This window comes from Schistocerca cancellata, chromosome 4 (assembly GCF_023864275.1).
Source record: "Schistocerca cancellata isolate TAMUIC-IGC-003103 chromosome 4, iqSchCanc2.1, whole genome shotgun sequence".
NCBI classification, from domain to species: Eukaryota; Metazoa; Arthropoda; class Insecta; order Orthoptera; family Acrididae; genus Schistocerca; species Schistocerca cancellata.
Window position 1 is genome coordinate 802,971,285 of NC_064629.1, and position 13,154 is coordinate 802,984,438.

The window sequence follows — 13,154 nt, forward strand, 5'->3', positions numbered from 1 at the left end:
GTAGGCAACATTTTCACACATTTTGGTTGAAAAGGGGAGCATAATTAGTGAGATACAATTAATGGCCATCATTTTGTGCTCCTGTTCAAATAGTTCAGATGTCTCTGAACATTATGGGACTTAACTTCTGAGTTCATCAGTCCCCTAGAACTTAGAACTACGTAAACCTAACTAACCTAAGGACATTACACACATCCATGCCCGAGGCAGGATTCGCACCTGCGACCGTAGCGTGTGCTCCTGTATCTTGGGTAAAATAACACTTATCCGCAGTGTCTCATCGTGAAACTCACAACATATTCTGAGCTCAAACCTAATGAGGCATCGAGGACAGTAAGTCCTCTACAATGCCAACTAGCAAAGATTCCGAAAATACTGCTCATGCGAAACACTGCCCACGCTTTTCTCGCACGTCGTACTGAAAGTTATGACTGGAAGCAATCAGATGGATGCAGCATGTCTTTAGATACAAACAGTATTTTACTCAGTGCCAAGCTATCGCTTATTAACAAAATTATGATAATATGGGTTATCCAACGAAATTTGTAACGAGACTGCGGATTTATTAGTAGGGAAGACACAGCTTGTTTTCTTGGATGAAGAGTGATCAAAAGATTACTTTAGACGTGTCCCAGGGAAATGTCATGGAACCTTGCTGTTAATTTTGTATATTAATGACGTCGCAGACTATATTAATAGTAACCTCAGTCATTTTAGAGTTGATGCAGTTGTCTGTAACGAAATACTATCTACAAAAGCTGCACAATTAGCGCTTCAATATTGATAAGATTTCAGATTGATACAAAGATTTGCAGCAGTCTTTAAAGGTCTAAAAATGTAAAACAGTCCACTTCACAAAAGCAAAACCTCAGTTTCCTATGATTAAAATATAAGCGTGACAGAACTGGAATCAGCCAGCGGATACAAATACATGCGTATAACAATTTGTGGGTATATGAAATGGAGTGGTCACATGGGCGCAATCGTAGGTAAAACACATGGAAGACCTCAGATCACTGTTACTATTCTCGGAAAATGCAGTCAGCCTAACAATCATGACCATTGCTCTTTCAGTCACAGGTTTTCAGCAACCACTTCTAATGGATAACATTAAAAAAAAGGATATTACCAACAAAACATCCTTCCGACAGTGTTGTTCAAGTGTGTGAGTCGCATGCCAAGTAGGATCAACAGAGGTCATTGAATGTATACGAAGAAGGGCAACACGAATTGTCACAGTTCTGTTTGTCTTCTCATGGGAGAACGTCATGGAACGCTGAAAAACTGGTACTGACAGACGCTTGAAGATAGACGCCAAGCAACCGCACCCCCCCCCCCCCCGCCCTTTCCCCCCACTAAAGCCTATTTATCAAGTTTCAAGTAGCAATAATAAGTGACGATTCTCACGATACATTACTACCCATGGTGTACAGTCCCCGTAGGGATTGTGAAGACAAGATTAGAATCATTACTGCCCGCAGAAGCATTTAAGGATTCATTCATCCCGTGCTCCGTACTCAGATGGATAGGAAGAAATTGTAATACGTGGTACAATGGGAAGTATGCTCCACCAAGCACTTGTAAACGGTTCACAAGTTATCTCTGTACATGCTGAGTAAGGCTATAAATGCTGAGTGAGGCTATATGCCGACTCTAGACTGGGTTATACATTAGTAATTGTTCAGTCAAAAGATATACGTTTGCTTGTTGGTAACTATGTCTCTCGTCTGTTCCTCCATTGTTTAAACTACTGCATGTAGTAGGCGCTTACGTTATTAACTAAAAAACATGGAATCATTAATTATTATGCTTGTCTCAGTTTGAAGGAACTGCACCGCAATGCCTTATACGTTCTTACGTAATCATAAAAAGAGTACAACGGAAAGAAAATACTATTGGTTGAGAAATTATAAAAAATTACTGTCAAAATTTCTAACAAACTGCGGATGTGTTTTCTGTGTAGCTACCTACGTAGAATAGGTACGTGATTTAACAATAATGAAAAGCACCGGGCTAAACCCATACCATCCAAGCTGCGTTTGGAACGATTCGCAGAGAGCGCAACAAGTCGCTGTCAATCACGTATGTCACGTGGGTCCTTTTGTATATATTGTCAGTAAAAACTATAAAAACTACTGCGGTGTGATATGAATCAATATTCTACGGAAGACACATTCTGAAACAGTGATACGCAAGAAAAATAGATAAAAGCGTCAAGAGTACCAAGTACCTCTTGTTAAACATAGACGACTGAAGGAAAGCCAAAATATTACAACTGATTTCTCGAAACTGTTTCACTAAAGAAGAACATACTGCAGTTCCTCCTTTCCGTCGTTGCACGAACACCAAACTGACATATATCGAGATAAGCGACTGCTGGACAGAATAGCAACTACAATCGTTCAACAAATGGCGAATCGACCTGATCGTTCGATTACACAACTGCCGAACAATCACTGGAAACGGTTATACCCACGAAATATACAGGTGTATACGTACGAAGCGATTAAAAGTGGACCGACAACATCAAACTAATAGTGGGAAAAAGATGCCACATTGAGATTCATTGAAAGAATCCTCAGTATGTCCAGCCGACTCACGAAGAAGGTAGCTTACAAAACTCTCGTTCTACTTACACTTCAGTATTGCTCCTCCTTTTTAGATCCATAACAGGTAGGGCTGATAGAGAAAATTCTAATATCCAAAGAAGAGCAGCGCGTTGCGTCACCGTTTCGTTCAGTGAGCGCGGAATGAAACGGCAGAGGCTACAAAGAGAGGCATTGTGTATCACTATGTGGTTCAACATCGAAATTCCAAGAGTGTACGTTACTAGAAGAGTCTACCACTATATTGCTTCCCCCTAGATATGATTCGGGAAAATACTATAATATACAAGGCAAAATCAGAGAGATTCGGGTTTACATGGAGGCTTACCAAAAGTCGCTCTACACGGGCGCATTCGCGACTGGAACAGGAAAGCGGGAAAGCGGCAGTGGTACATGAAATACCCTCCACCATACACTATAATGTAGCTTGTGGAATACATTTGTAGAAGAAATATCTTATCTCTCGACTTCTTTTATCGAGCATTCGCATTTAAGGCAGATTTCGGCGCTACGTTGACAGCCAACTGTAAATTAAAAAGTAACTTCAGACTCCCAGCGTCGCATACATGCACCTTTGTGAGAGGCGCCCTGGACAGTAACTATGACACTGAACTATGAAACATGGTCATCAGCGATCATGCAGCGTGTGAACAGTGTTACTTCTAGACAAACGTTCCATGCTATTCGTTAAAGCGCCCTCCTCTGCAACACTCCTGGCAGACTTTTTAAGCAATAGAACAGTAACGAGATTATCTTCAGGCTAAAAAATAAAATTCATCAGACAGAAACCGGCGTTCGTTAAGTGGTTTCATTAAGAATCGCTCTTTGCTCTAAATCAGTGCTGTTAGCAGCACAAAATGGACCCAAATTGCTATGTGTCATACATTAAAACGCATTAACTAAATGAACTACATGCAATTGCACGTAAGTCAATTTTTATCACAAAATGTGATTACTGTGGAAGCAGATAATAACGTTGCAGCCGATAGAGAGGCACAAGGCGCTGACAGATAATTTGCAACAAGACTACAGAAACAGCACTGTTGAGGGTATACCGTACACGATTATTAGCCAAGGATCAACATCGCTCAGACCTGCGATATTTTTCAAGTTCGCGTTTCACAGATTTTACTTCTCAGAATTTTCTGAGAATGTTAAATCCTGTACAGGCCCACAAAAAGCCTTCTGCATAATTTAAAAAGAAATTCTTTCATAAAACTGATTATATTGGTAAAAGACTAGATCGAATGGCGTGACATGTATCGTTCAAGCTTCCGAGACAAGGAGGTGAGAAAGATCAAGATGGACGGGGTGGGCCAGATTAACTGTCGATGATGTGGCACATACGACTGTCCGACGATTGGTTTTAGGCGATTTTCCACACCTTATTAGACACAAAACGAGGATAATGGAATGTAGTCGAATTAAATTAGGTGATGATGAGGGAATCAGATCAGGAAACGAGACACGTAAGTAGAAAATGAGTTTCGCTATTTGGGCAATAAAATAACTGACGCTGGCCGAGGCAGAGGGGATATAAAATGGAGACCGGCAATGGCAAGAAAAGTGTTTATGAGAAAAGAAATTTGTTAACATCGAATGTAGACGTAAGTGTTAAGGAAGTCTTTTCTTAAAGTATTTGTGTGGAGTTTAGCAATGTACGGAAGTGAAACATGGACGATGAACAGTTTAGACCGTTGTGGCCGAGCGGTGCTAGCTCTTCAGTCCGGAACCGCGCTGCTGCTACGGTCGCAGGTTCGAATCCTGCCTCGGGCATGGATCTGTGTGATGTCCTTAGGTTCCTTAGGTTTAAGTAGTTCTAAGTCTAGGGGACTGATGACCTCAGATGTTAAGTCCCATAGTGCTCAGAACCATTTGAACCATTTTTTAACAGTTTAGACAAGAAGAGAATAGAAGCCGATAGATTACGTAACTAATGATGAGGTACTGAATAGAATTGAGGAGAAAAGAAATTTGTGGCACAACATAACTAGAAGAAGAGATCGGTTGGGAGAACACATTCTGAGACATCAAGGGATCCCCAATTTAGTATTGGAGGTAAGTGTGGAGGAGGGGGCTAAAAACCGTAGAGGGATACCAAGAGATGAATACAGTAAGCAGATTCAGAAGGACATAAGTTGCAGTAGTTATTCGGAAATGAAAAGGCTTGAACAGCATAGAGTAGCATGGAGAGCTGCATCAAACCAGTCTTCCGACAGAAGACCACAACAACACATTAGACGAATTGCTGGCTAGTCCAGAAATATGTGCTTTGAAGAGATACTACAAAATCAGTTAAGACAGAAAAAAAATCAAAAAACGAACAGAATCTAATTTACAAGAGGCATTTATATTAAGGAAGGGAGATTACAGTTAACGCATTTTCGACGACGCTGTTTGCATCTGCAACAGTGTATATACTCCGGAAGCCACTTTGCAGTGCTTGGAGGACAATACTTTGTACCAATTTTTATGATCTACTACATTAATCCATTCACGTACTGAGAGAGGAAAAACATTACTATCTACAGTCTTTTGTATGCGACCTAGTCTCTCGTCTTATTCTGTTGGTCCCTGCGCGATATATACGATGCCTGCAGTGGAACTGTCTCAGTCTTCCTTCAAGCCGGCCGCTGTGACCGAGCGGTTCTAGGCACTTCAGTCCGGAACCACGCGGCTGCTACGGTCGCAGGTTCGAACCCTGCCTCGGATATGGATGTGTGTAATGTCCTTGGATTAGTTAAGTTTAAGTAGTTATAAGTCTAGGAACTGATGAACTCAGATGTTACGTCCCAAAGTACTTAGAGCCATTTGAACCATTTTCTTCCTTCAATACCGGTTATCTAGACTGATGCGTAAGGACGCAGGAAAATAATTCTACTTTTCTTCCAATGATGCCCATTGCAGTTCCCCGACAAGGCTTTTATACGAGCTATACCGACCTGTTACGATCCTATCAGCGCGACTCTAAAATCCTTTCGATTTCTGCTATCATACCTATTTCACAGTGACTCAAGACGATGAACAGTACTAACTAGTGTCTCGTATGCGGTTTCTGCTACAGATGCACCACACTTTCCCAGAACCCTAACAATATATTATTTACCACTACCTTTCACCTTCCCTGTTATTATTTTACATGTTCTTCCCATTTCGTATCGTTTCTTAATATTACCCTTAAATAATTCTAATGAGCGACACGCTCCAGATGTTCACCACTGTTCTTGTAGGAAGTCGGATACTATCTGATACCTTCCGTTTGTTAGGCGACGACGCTCGCATTTACGTACATTCAGAGTGAGCTGCCATTCATTACACCAGGTGGAAAATTTATACGACTCCTTTCACATTTCCTTACGATACTGTACTGCAGACTACAGAATCGTCGGCGATAAATTCAGTGGTGCTGCTGACCCTTTCTGATAAGTACACAGTCTGACAAAAAAGTGAAGGAACCAGAAGGGGAGGAGGAAACGAAATGAAATTTCACGGGTGAGTGATGTTACTTCAGTGCTGCAACATGTGTTGTTGTTATGGTCTTCAGTCCGAGGACTGGTTTGATGCAGCTGTCGATGCTACTCGATCCTGTGCGAGCCTCTCCATTTCCGAATAGCTACGGCAACCTACATCCTTCTGAATATGCATACTGTATTAATCTCTTGGACTCCCTCTATGACTTGTACCCTCCTCCCCCCACTTCCCTCCAGTACTAAATTTGTGATCCCTTGGTGTCTCAGAATGTGTCCTGTCAAATGATTTCTTTTGGTTAAGTTGCGACAGAAACACCTAGCCAAATTCATAAAGAACTTACCAGCATGAGATCGCTTATCAATACAATGTTGCTCGCCCTCTGACCTGGATATGCGCAATGATTCGGTTCGTAAGGGAGTCATAAAGCCTTTTTATCCTCTCGTGAGGCAAGCTAGCCCACAACTGCATTAAATGGTCCTTAATATTGTGGATACTGAAAACGGGACTGAGTTGATGTCGGAGCTGGTCCACACATGTCATATCGAGGACGGATTTGGGCTTCTTGATGGCCACACGAGCACCTCAGCATCACATAGACAGTTCATATGTGACATGGTGGGCATGCATTGTCCTGTTGAAAAATGATACCAACATACTGTTGCATAAGAGGAAACACATGAGGGCGCATGGTGTACGTGCAGAACCGCTGTGCTATCAGCGTTCCCTCACTCACTTCCAACCGTTACCTGAAGTCATACCCGGTGGCTTCCCACATAAAGACGCCTGGATTAACATCGTTGTACTTCACCAAAACATGGAGAAGAATGGGATCTCTTCCTAGGTCGCCGCCATACTAGCCGACGATGCTCATCTACATCTACATCTACATGACTACTCTGCAATTCACATTTAAGTGCTTGGCAGAGGGTTCGTCGAACCACAATCATACTATCTCTCTACCATTCCACTCCCGAACAGCGTGCGGGAAAAACGAACACCTAAACCTTTCTGTTCGAGCTCTGATTTCTCTTATTTTATTTTGATGATCATTCCTACCTATGTAGGTTGGGCTCAACAAAATATTTTCGCATTCGGAAGAGAAAGTTGGTGAGTGAAATTTCGTAAATAGATCTCGCCGCGACGAAAAACGTCTTTGCTGTAACGACTTCCATCCCAATTCGCGTATCATATCTGCCACACTCTCTCCCCTACTACGTGATAATACAAAACGAGCTGCCCTTTTTTGCATCCTTTCGATGTCCTCCGTCAATCCCACCTGGTAAGGATCCCACACCGCGCAGCAATATTCTAACAGAGGACGAACGAGTGTAGTGTAAGCTGTCTCTTTAGTGGACTTGTTACATCTTCTAAGTGCCCTGCCAATGAAACGCAACCTTTGGCTCGCCTTCCCCACAATATTATCTATGTGGTCTTTCCAACTGAAGTTGTTCGTAATTTTAACACCCAGGTACTTAGTTGAATTGACAGCCTTGAGAATTGTACTATTTATCGAGTAATCGAATTCCAACGGATTTCTTTTGGAACTCATGTGGATCACCTCACACTTTTCGTTATTTAGGGTCAACTGCCACCTGCCACACCATACAGCAATCTTTTCTAAATCGCTTTGCAACTGATACTGGTCTTCGGATGACCTTACTAGACGGTAAATTACAGCATCATCTGCGAACAACCTAAGAGAACTGCTCAGATTGTCACTCAGGTCATTTATATAGAACAGGAACAGCAGAGGTCCCAGGACGCATCCCTGGGGAACACCTGATATCACTTCAGTTTTACTCGATGATTTGCCGTCTATTACTACGAACTGCGACCTTCCTGACAGGAAATCACGAATTCAGTCGCACAACTGAGACGATACCCCATAGGCCCGCAGCTTGATTAGAAGTCGCTTGTGAGGAACGGTGTCAAAACTTTCCGGAAATCTAGAAATACGGAATCAACTTGAGATCTCCTGTAGATAGCGGCCATTACTTCGTGCGAATAAAGAGCTAGCTACGTTGCACAAGAACGATGTTTTCTGAAACCATGCTGATTACGTATCAATAGATCGTTCCCTTCGAGGTGATTCATAAAGTTTGAATACAGTATACGCTCCAAAACCCTACTGCTAACCGACGTCAATGATATAGGTCTGTATTTAGATCTTTGTTAGTGAAGAGCCGCGATTCATCGCTGAACACAATGAAATGTCATCCATCCACAGAGCATGCTTCCCGGCCACGGTACAGCTCCAAAAGAATCCGTTTGTGCCGCGGCAGTCATGTCAGCCTACGCATGGAACGATAGTTGTATTTTCCCGCTTCTGCTGGTCTCCGACCTTTGGTGCGGGATGACAGAAAATGATTCAGGATGACAGAGGATGTTGCAGGTAGTCTATTAACCGATCTCGGATGGCAGGCGCAAAAACAAGGAGTTACGATATACTTGGTGCGCCATACGGCGATACTGCCTTGTAGTGGACAGACGCCTCGTCTGTACCATGACAACGAATATGCCTGCCCTCACTTTCTCATGCAGTTCAACATTTAGCTACTGTCACAACCAAATGCCACACGTACCTGGATATTGCACGATTCGACCAGCCGGTCAAATGGAGACCCGCAGCGACAGCCCTTCTAAACTCTCTCAGGTGCTGATAGCGATGTGTCACGAAAGAAGGCGTCATTCCCTGTCCTTTACAAATGGTTGAAATGGCTCTGAGCGCTATGGGACTTAACATCTATGGTCATCAGTCCCCTAGAACTTAGAACTACTTAAACCTAACTAACCTAAGGACAGCACACAACACACAGCCATCACGAGGCAGAGAAAATCCCTGACCCCGCCGGGAATCGAACCCGGGCGTGGGAAGCGAGAACGCTACCGCACGACCACGAGATGCGGGCTGTCCTTTACAGCGATCACTCAAAATCTCACGCTGTTCACACGATTTACATACCCTACCAGATCTGGTAACCACACTAAACACGAACAACATCAATGCGTTTTGGAGACCGCTCTATCTGTCGTAGAAAATTGCAGCTCTGTCCATTTACCTAACAGCCGATGGAGTTACGTGTACCAAGTTACACTGACATCAGACCATGTCTTCCGAGTGCTTCGCGTTTTTTGTCAGGCAGTGTAGTTTGCAGGCAGAACGCACTCTGGAATTCGGAAGGGGACAGGCCGCGTTCTTGCCAAAGAACCTATCCCGGGATACGTCTTGAGCAATTTACGGTAACCACATAAAGCATGAATGGGAATGGGAACTGAACCCCGGTCTTTCCGAATGTGTGTTCAGTGTGCTAACATCGTTAGATTAAGGTGACTTTTGTCGTTCATGAATGATACAAGGCTGCATAAATAAGTGCCATATCCATGTTGTGCGGATCCTCTGACAAACCCGAAATGTAACTGATGTGTTGGCAAATGTGCCAACACCTTGTAGATAGAGGAGGGCGAAATGCACGCTATAATCTAACGCAGACGGGCGTGAAGTCTGGAACAGGATACGTAATGAATGCTATAAAGAAAAGTACGTAGCTGCTGGGATACTTAACTTTTAATCCATCATTTGTATACAGCATTCTTGATGATACAAGTGAGACTCTCTATAGAAATGGTTAATGGCGCCTTGCTAGGTCGTAGCCATGGACTTAGCTGAAGGCTATTCTAACTATCTCTCGGCAAATGAGAGAAAGGCTTCGTCAGTGTAGTCACTAGCAAAGTCGTCGTACAACTGGGGCGAGTGCTAGTACGTCTCTCTAGACCTGCCGTGTGGTGGCGCTCGGTCTGCAATTACTGACAGTGGCGACACGCGGGTCCGACATGTACTAATGGACCGCGGCCGATTTAAAGCTACCACCTAGCAAGTGTGGTGTCCGGCGGTGACACCACAGTAACCAGGAAGAGAAGGAAAAAAAGTAATAAGAAATGAATTAAATTAATATTCTGCGTTTCTCGGAAATTTCCGCTTATGAAACCGTCTCGGATTTTGATTCGTGTAACAGCATCGTGTTGTTGAAAAGTTTCAACAAATTTCCTACTCATCTACTTCGCCTGAAGAAGATGACTAAGAAACTTAACACTAGGCTTCGTAATTCGGCTGACGTAACTCATCACACATTTAGAGAAGATATCATAGGAAGAAACGAATTGTTTGTAACACACGAGGTAACAAACAAATACCATTATTTGGTTCCGCAGTGATCATTAAAACCGTATCATGTAGGCTGAATTCCTCAAAGCACAAGTAATTTTATAAACATTCAGTGATCACAGATGTTTCTGAACCAATGACTTAAGGAATATTAATTCCTTACCACCGAGCAGAAATTGTTTTAAACCTAGTGTAGGCAATGCATTTCCAATCATACGTCTACATACAGGGTGTTGAACAAAACTTCATCTCATTTCATAACACTATATTTTCTACATTACAGATGATAGAAACCTGGGGCACATTTTAACTTAACGAATCGATAGTTGAACTTTACCTTGGCATTAGTTATAAGTTTTGGGTTCATGTGGTTACCGATAGGGGTCTCCCTGGCGCAGGAGCTCGCTCGCTTATTCATTATCCAACGTACAGGGGGGTTATGATTAAACTTGTTCTGCTTGAAAGGGCCCCTATGAAAATTGCAGGACAACGAAACTTGGTGGAAACATTTGATGCGCCGAGCAGAAATAACGAATAAATCATTGAAAGAAGCACATTTAGTTTCCACATGAGAGGGTAACATTTGTTATTTGCGTACCATATACACTGCAGCGCCAAAGAAACATGAACAGGCACACGTATACAAATAGAGAGATATGTAAACAGCCAAAATACTCCTATATAAGACAACAAGTGTCTGACGCACTTGTTAGATCGGTTACTGGTGCTACAATGGCGGGTTATCAAGATTTAAGTGAGTTTGAACGTGGTGTTATAGTCGGCGCACGAGCGATGAGACACGGCATCTCCGAGGTAACGATGAAATGGGAATTTTCCCGTACGACCATTTCCCGAGCGTACCGTGAGTAAAAGAAATCCGGTAAAACATCAAATCCCCGACATCGCTGCGGCAGGAAAAAAATCCTGCAAGAACGATGACTGAAGAGAATCGTTCAACGTGACCGAAGTGCAACCATTCCGCAAATTGCTGCAAATTTCAGTGCTGGGCCATCAACAAGTGTCAGCGCGTGAACCATTCAACGAAACGTCATCGATATGGGCTTTAGGAGCCGACGGCTCACTCGTGTACCCTCGATCACTGAACGACGCAAAGCTTTCCGCCTTAAGTTACGTTGTGCAAGACGCGACAGTTGGCTGCGACTGCGACGCTGCCCCCTCCTCTTTTCCCACCCTGGCAGACGGCGACACGGCCGCAAGACAACTGGAGTCGTCGCCGTTTCCCAAGCTGCGGTCGGCGGCGGCGGATTCAAATACATAAGAAAAATAAGAATTCCGATTTTCTTACTGTAAAAAATACTGTATGTTAATGCAACAAAGTTACATCGGCTCCCAGAGTTAGTTTTTCGATACAGATTCTCCTTTTACTTTGAAAAATTGAAAAGTATCTCTTCCGGTTTTGCGTGTTTTTTTCGCTGTATATTACTTCTCTATCAATTGTGAGGAAAGTAAAAGGCACAAAAAATTGATGTTTGCGTATCTTACAGTTTCACATCACAGCTTGATAATGAGGTGTCTATTTTTCCGATATTCGTCACAGTTATCCCGATACTTAATTCACAAGTAACCTACTGCATAAAATTTGAATTGTGTACAGTGAAAAATGTGGTCGCTGGCTACTTTACGTATGATTTACGTTAGGTCATACATCGTTGCCGATGAAAAGAAGCTAACATATTGAAATTATTTTTAAAGTTGAGATCAGAATGATATCGAACTCCGTTACCGAAATTTGGGCTCATATATCTCCGGGAGCGTCGCGACTAGCCGCCAGTTCTATCGATGCGCAACGAGAATCGTGTGGTCATCACACGATAGAGAATGCATTTGTTTTGTTTCGCTGACACATTTGGACCTAATGAAACCATTTTATGTCATATTTCTCCGGTATGAGTTACTAATATTTCTCCATATGCTCTTGACAATTTCATTTAAAATGGCACGAAATGTAGGTTTCTTAAACCCAAGTGATCAAGCAGAACCCATTTTCGTGGTTTTGCTGAGGCATCTGAACCTGTTCCAAGCTTTCTTTCTCGTTTATTTCTCTGATACGAGTCCCGAATATTCCTCCATCTGTTTTTGCACATTTCACCTAAAATTCCAATGAAAGATAAGTTTATTAACAATAAGCGCACGCTTGCGTCATTGCATTGTTTCAAGTTCTTGACAACAAGATAGGGTTACACCTTAAACATCTCTAGAATTTTCATTCTGAACGTCTGCAGTATACACTGGCAGAAATGTGGAAGAAATAATGTCCGTGCTTGTTCACAAAATTTCCCCAAATTATACTTGTCAGTTTCTCCCATGCAGAAACTTTTGGAACAAGCTAAGGCTGGGCCCGTCAACACCGACAGTGAACTGTTGATGGCTGGAAACATGAGGCCTGATGGGACGAGTCTCGTTTCAAATTGTATCGGGCGGATGGATGTGTACTGGTATTGAGACAACCTCATGAATCCATGGATTCTGCATGTAAGCAGGGGACTGTTCAATCTGGTCGAGGCTCTGCAATGCTGTGTGGCGTGTGCAGTTGGAGTGATACTGGACCCCTGATACGTCTAGATACGAATCTGACAGCTGAGATGTACGTAAGCATCCTGTCTGATCACTTGCTTCCGTTCATTTCCATTGTGCATTCCGACGGACTTGGGCAATTCCAGCAGGACAATGCAACATTCCACACGTTCAGAATTGCTACAGTGTGGCTGCAGGAACACTCTTTTGAGTTTAAACACTTCCGCTGGCCACCAAATTCCCCATGCATGAACATTATTGAGCATATCTGGGATCCCTTGCAACCTGCTGTTCAGAAGAGGTCTCCCCCCCCCCCCCCCTCGTACTCTTACGGATTTATGGACAGCAGGATTCATGCATGATCTCAGTTCCCTCCAGCA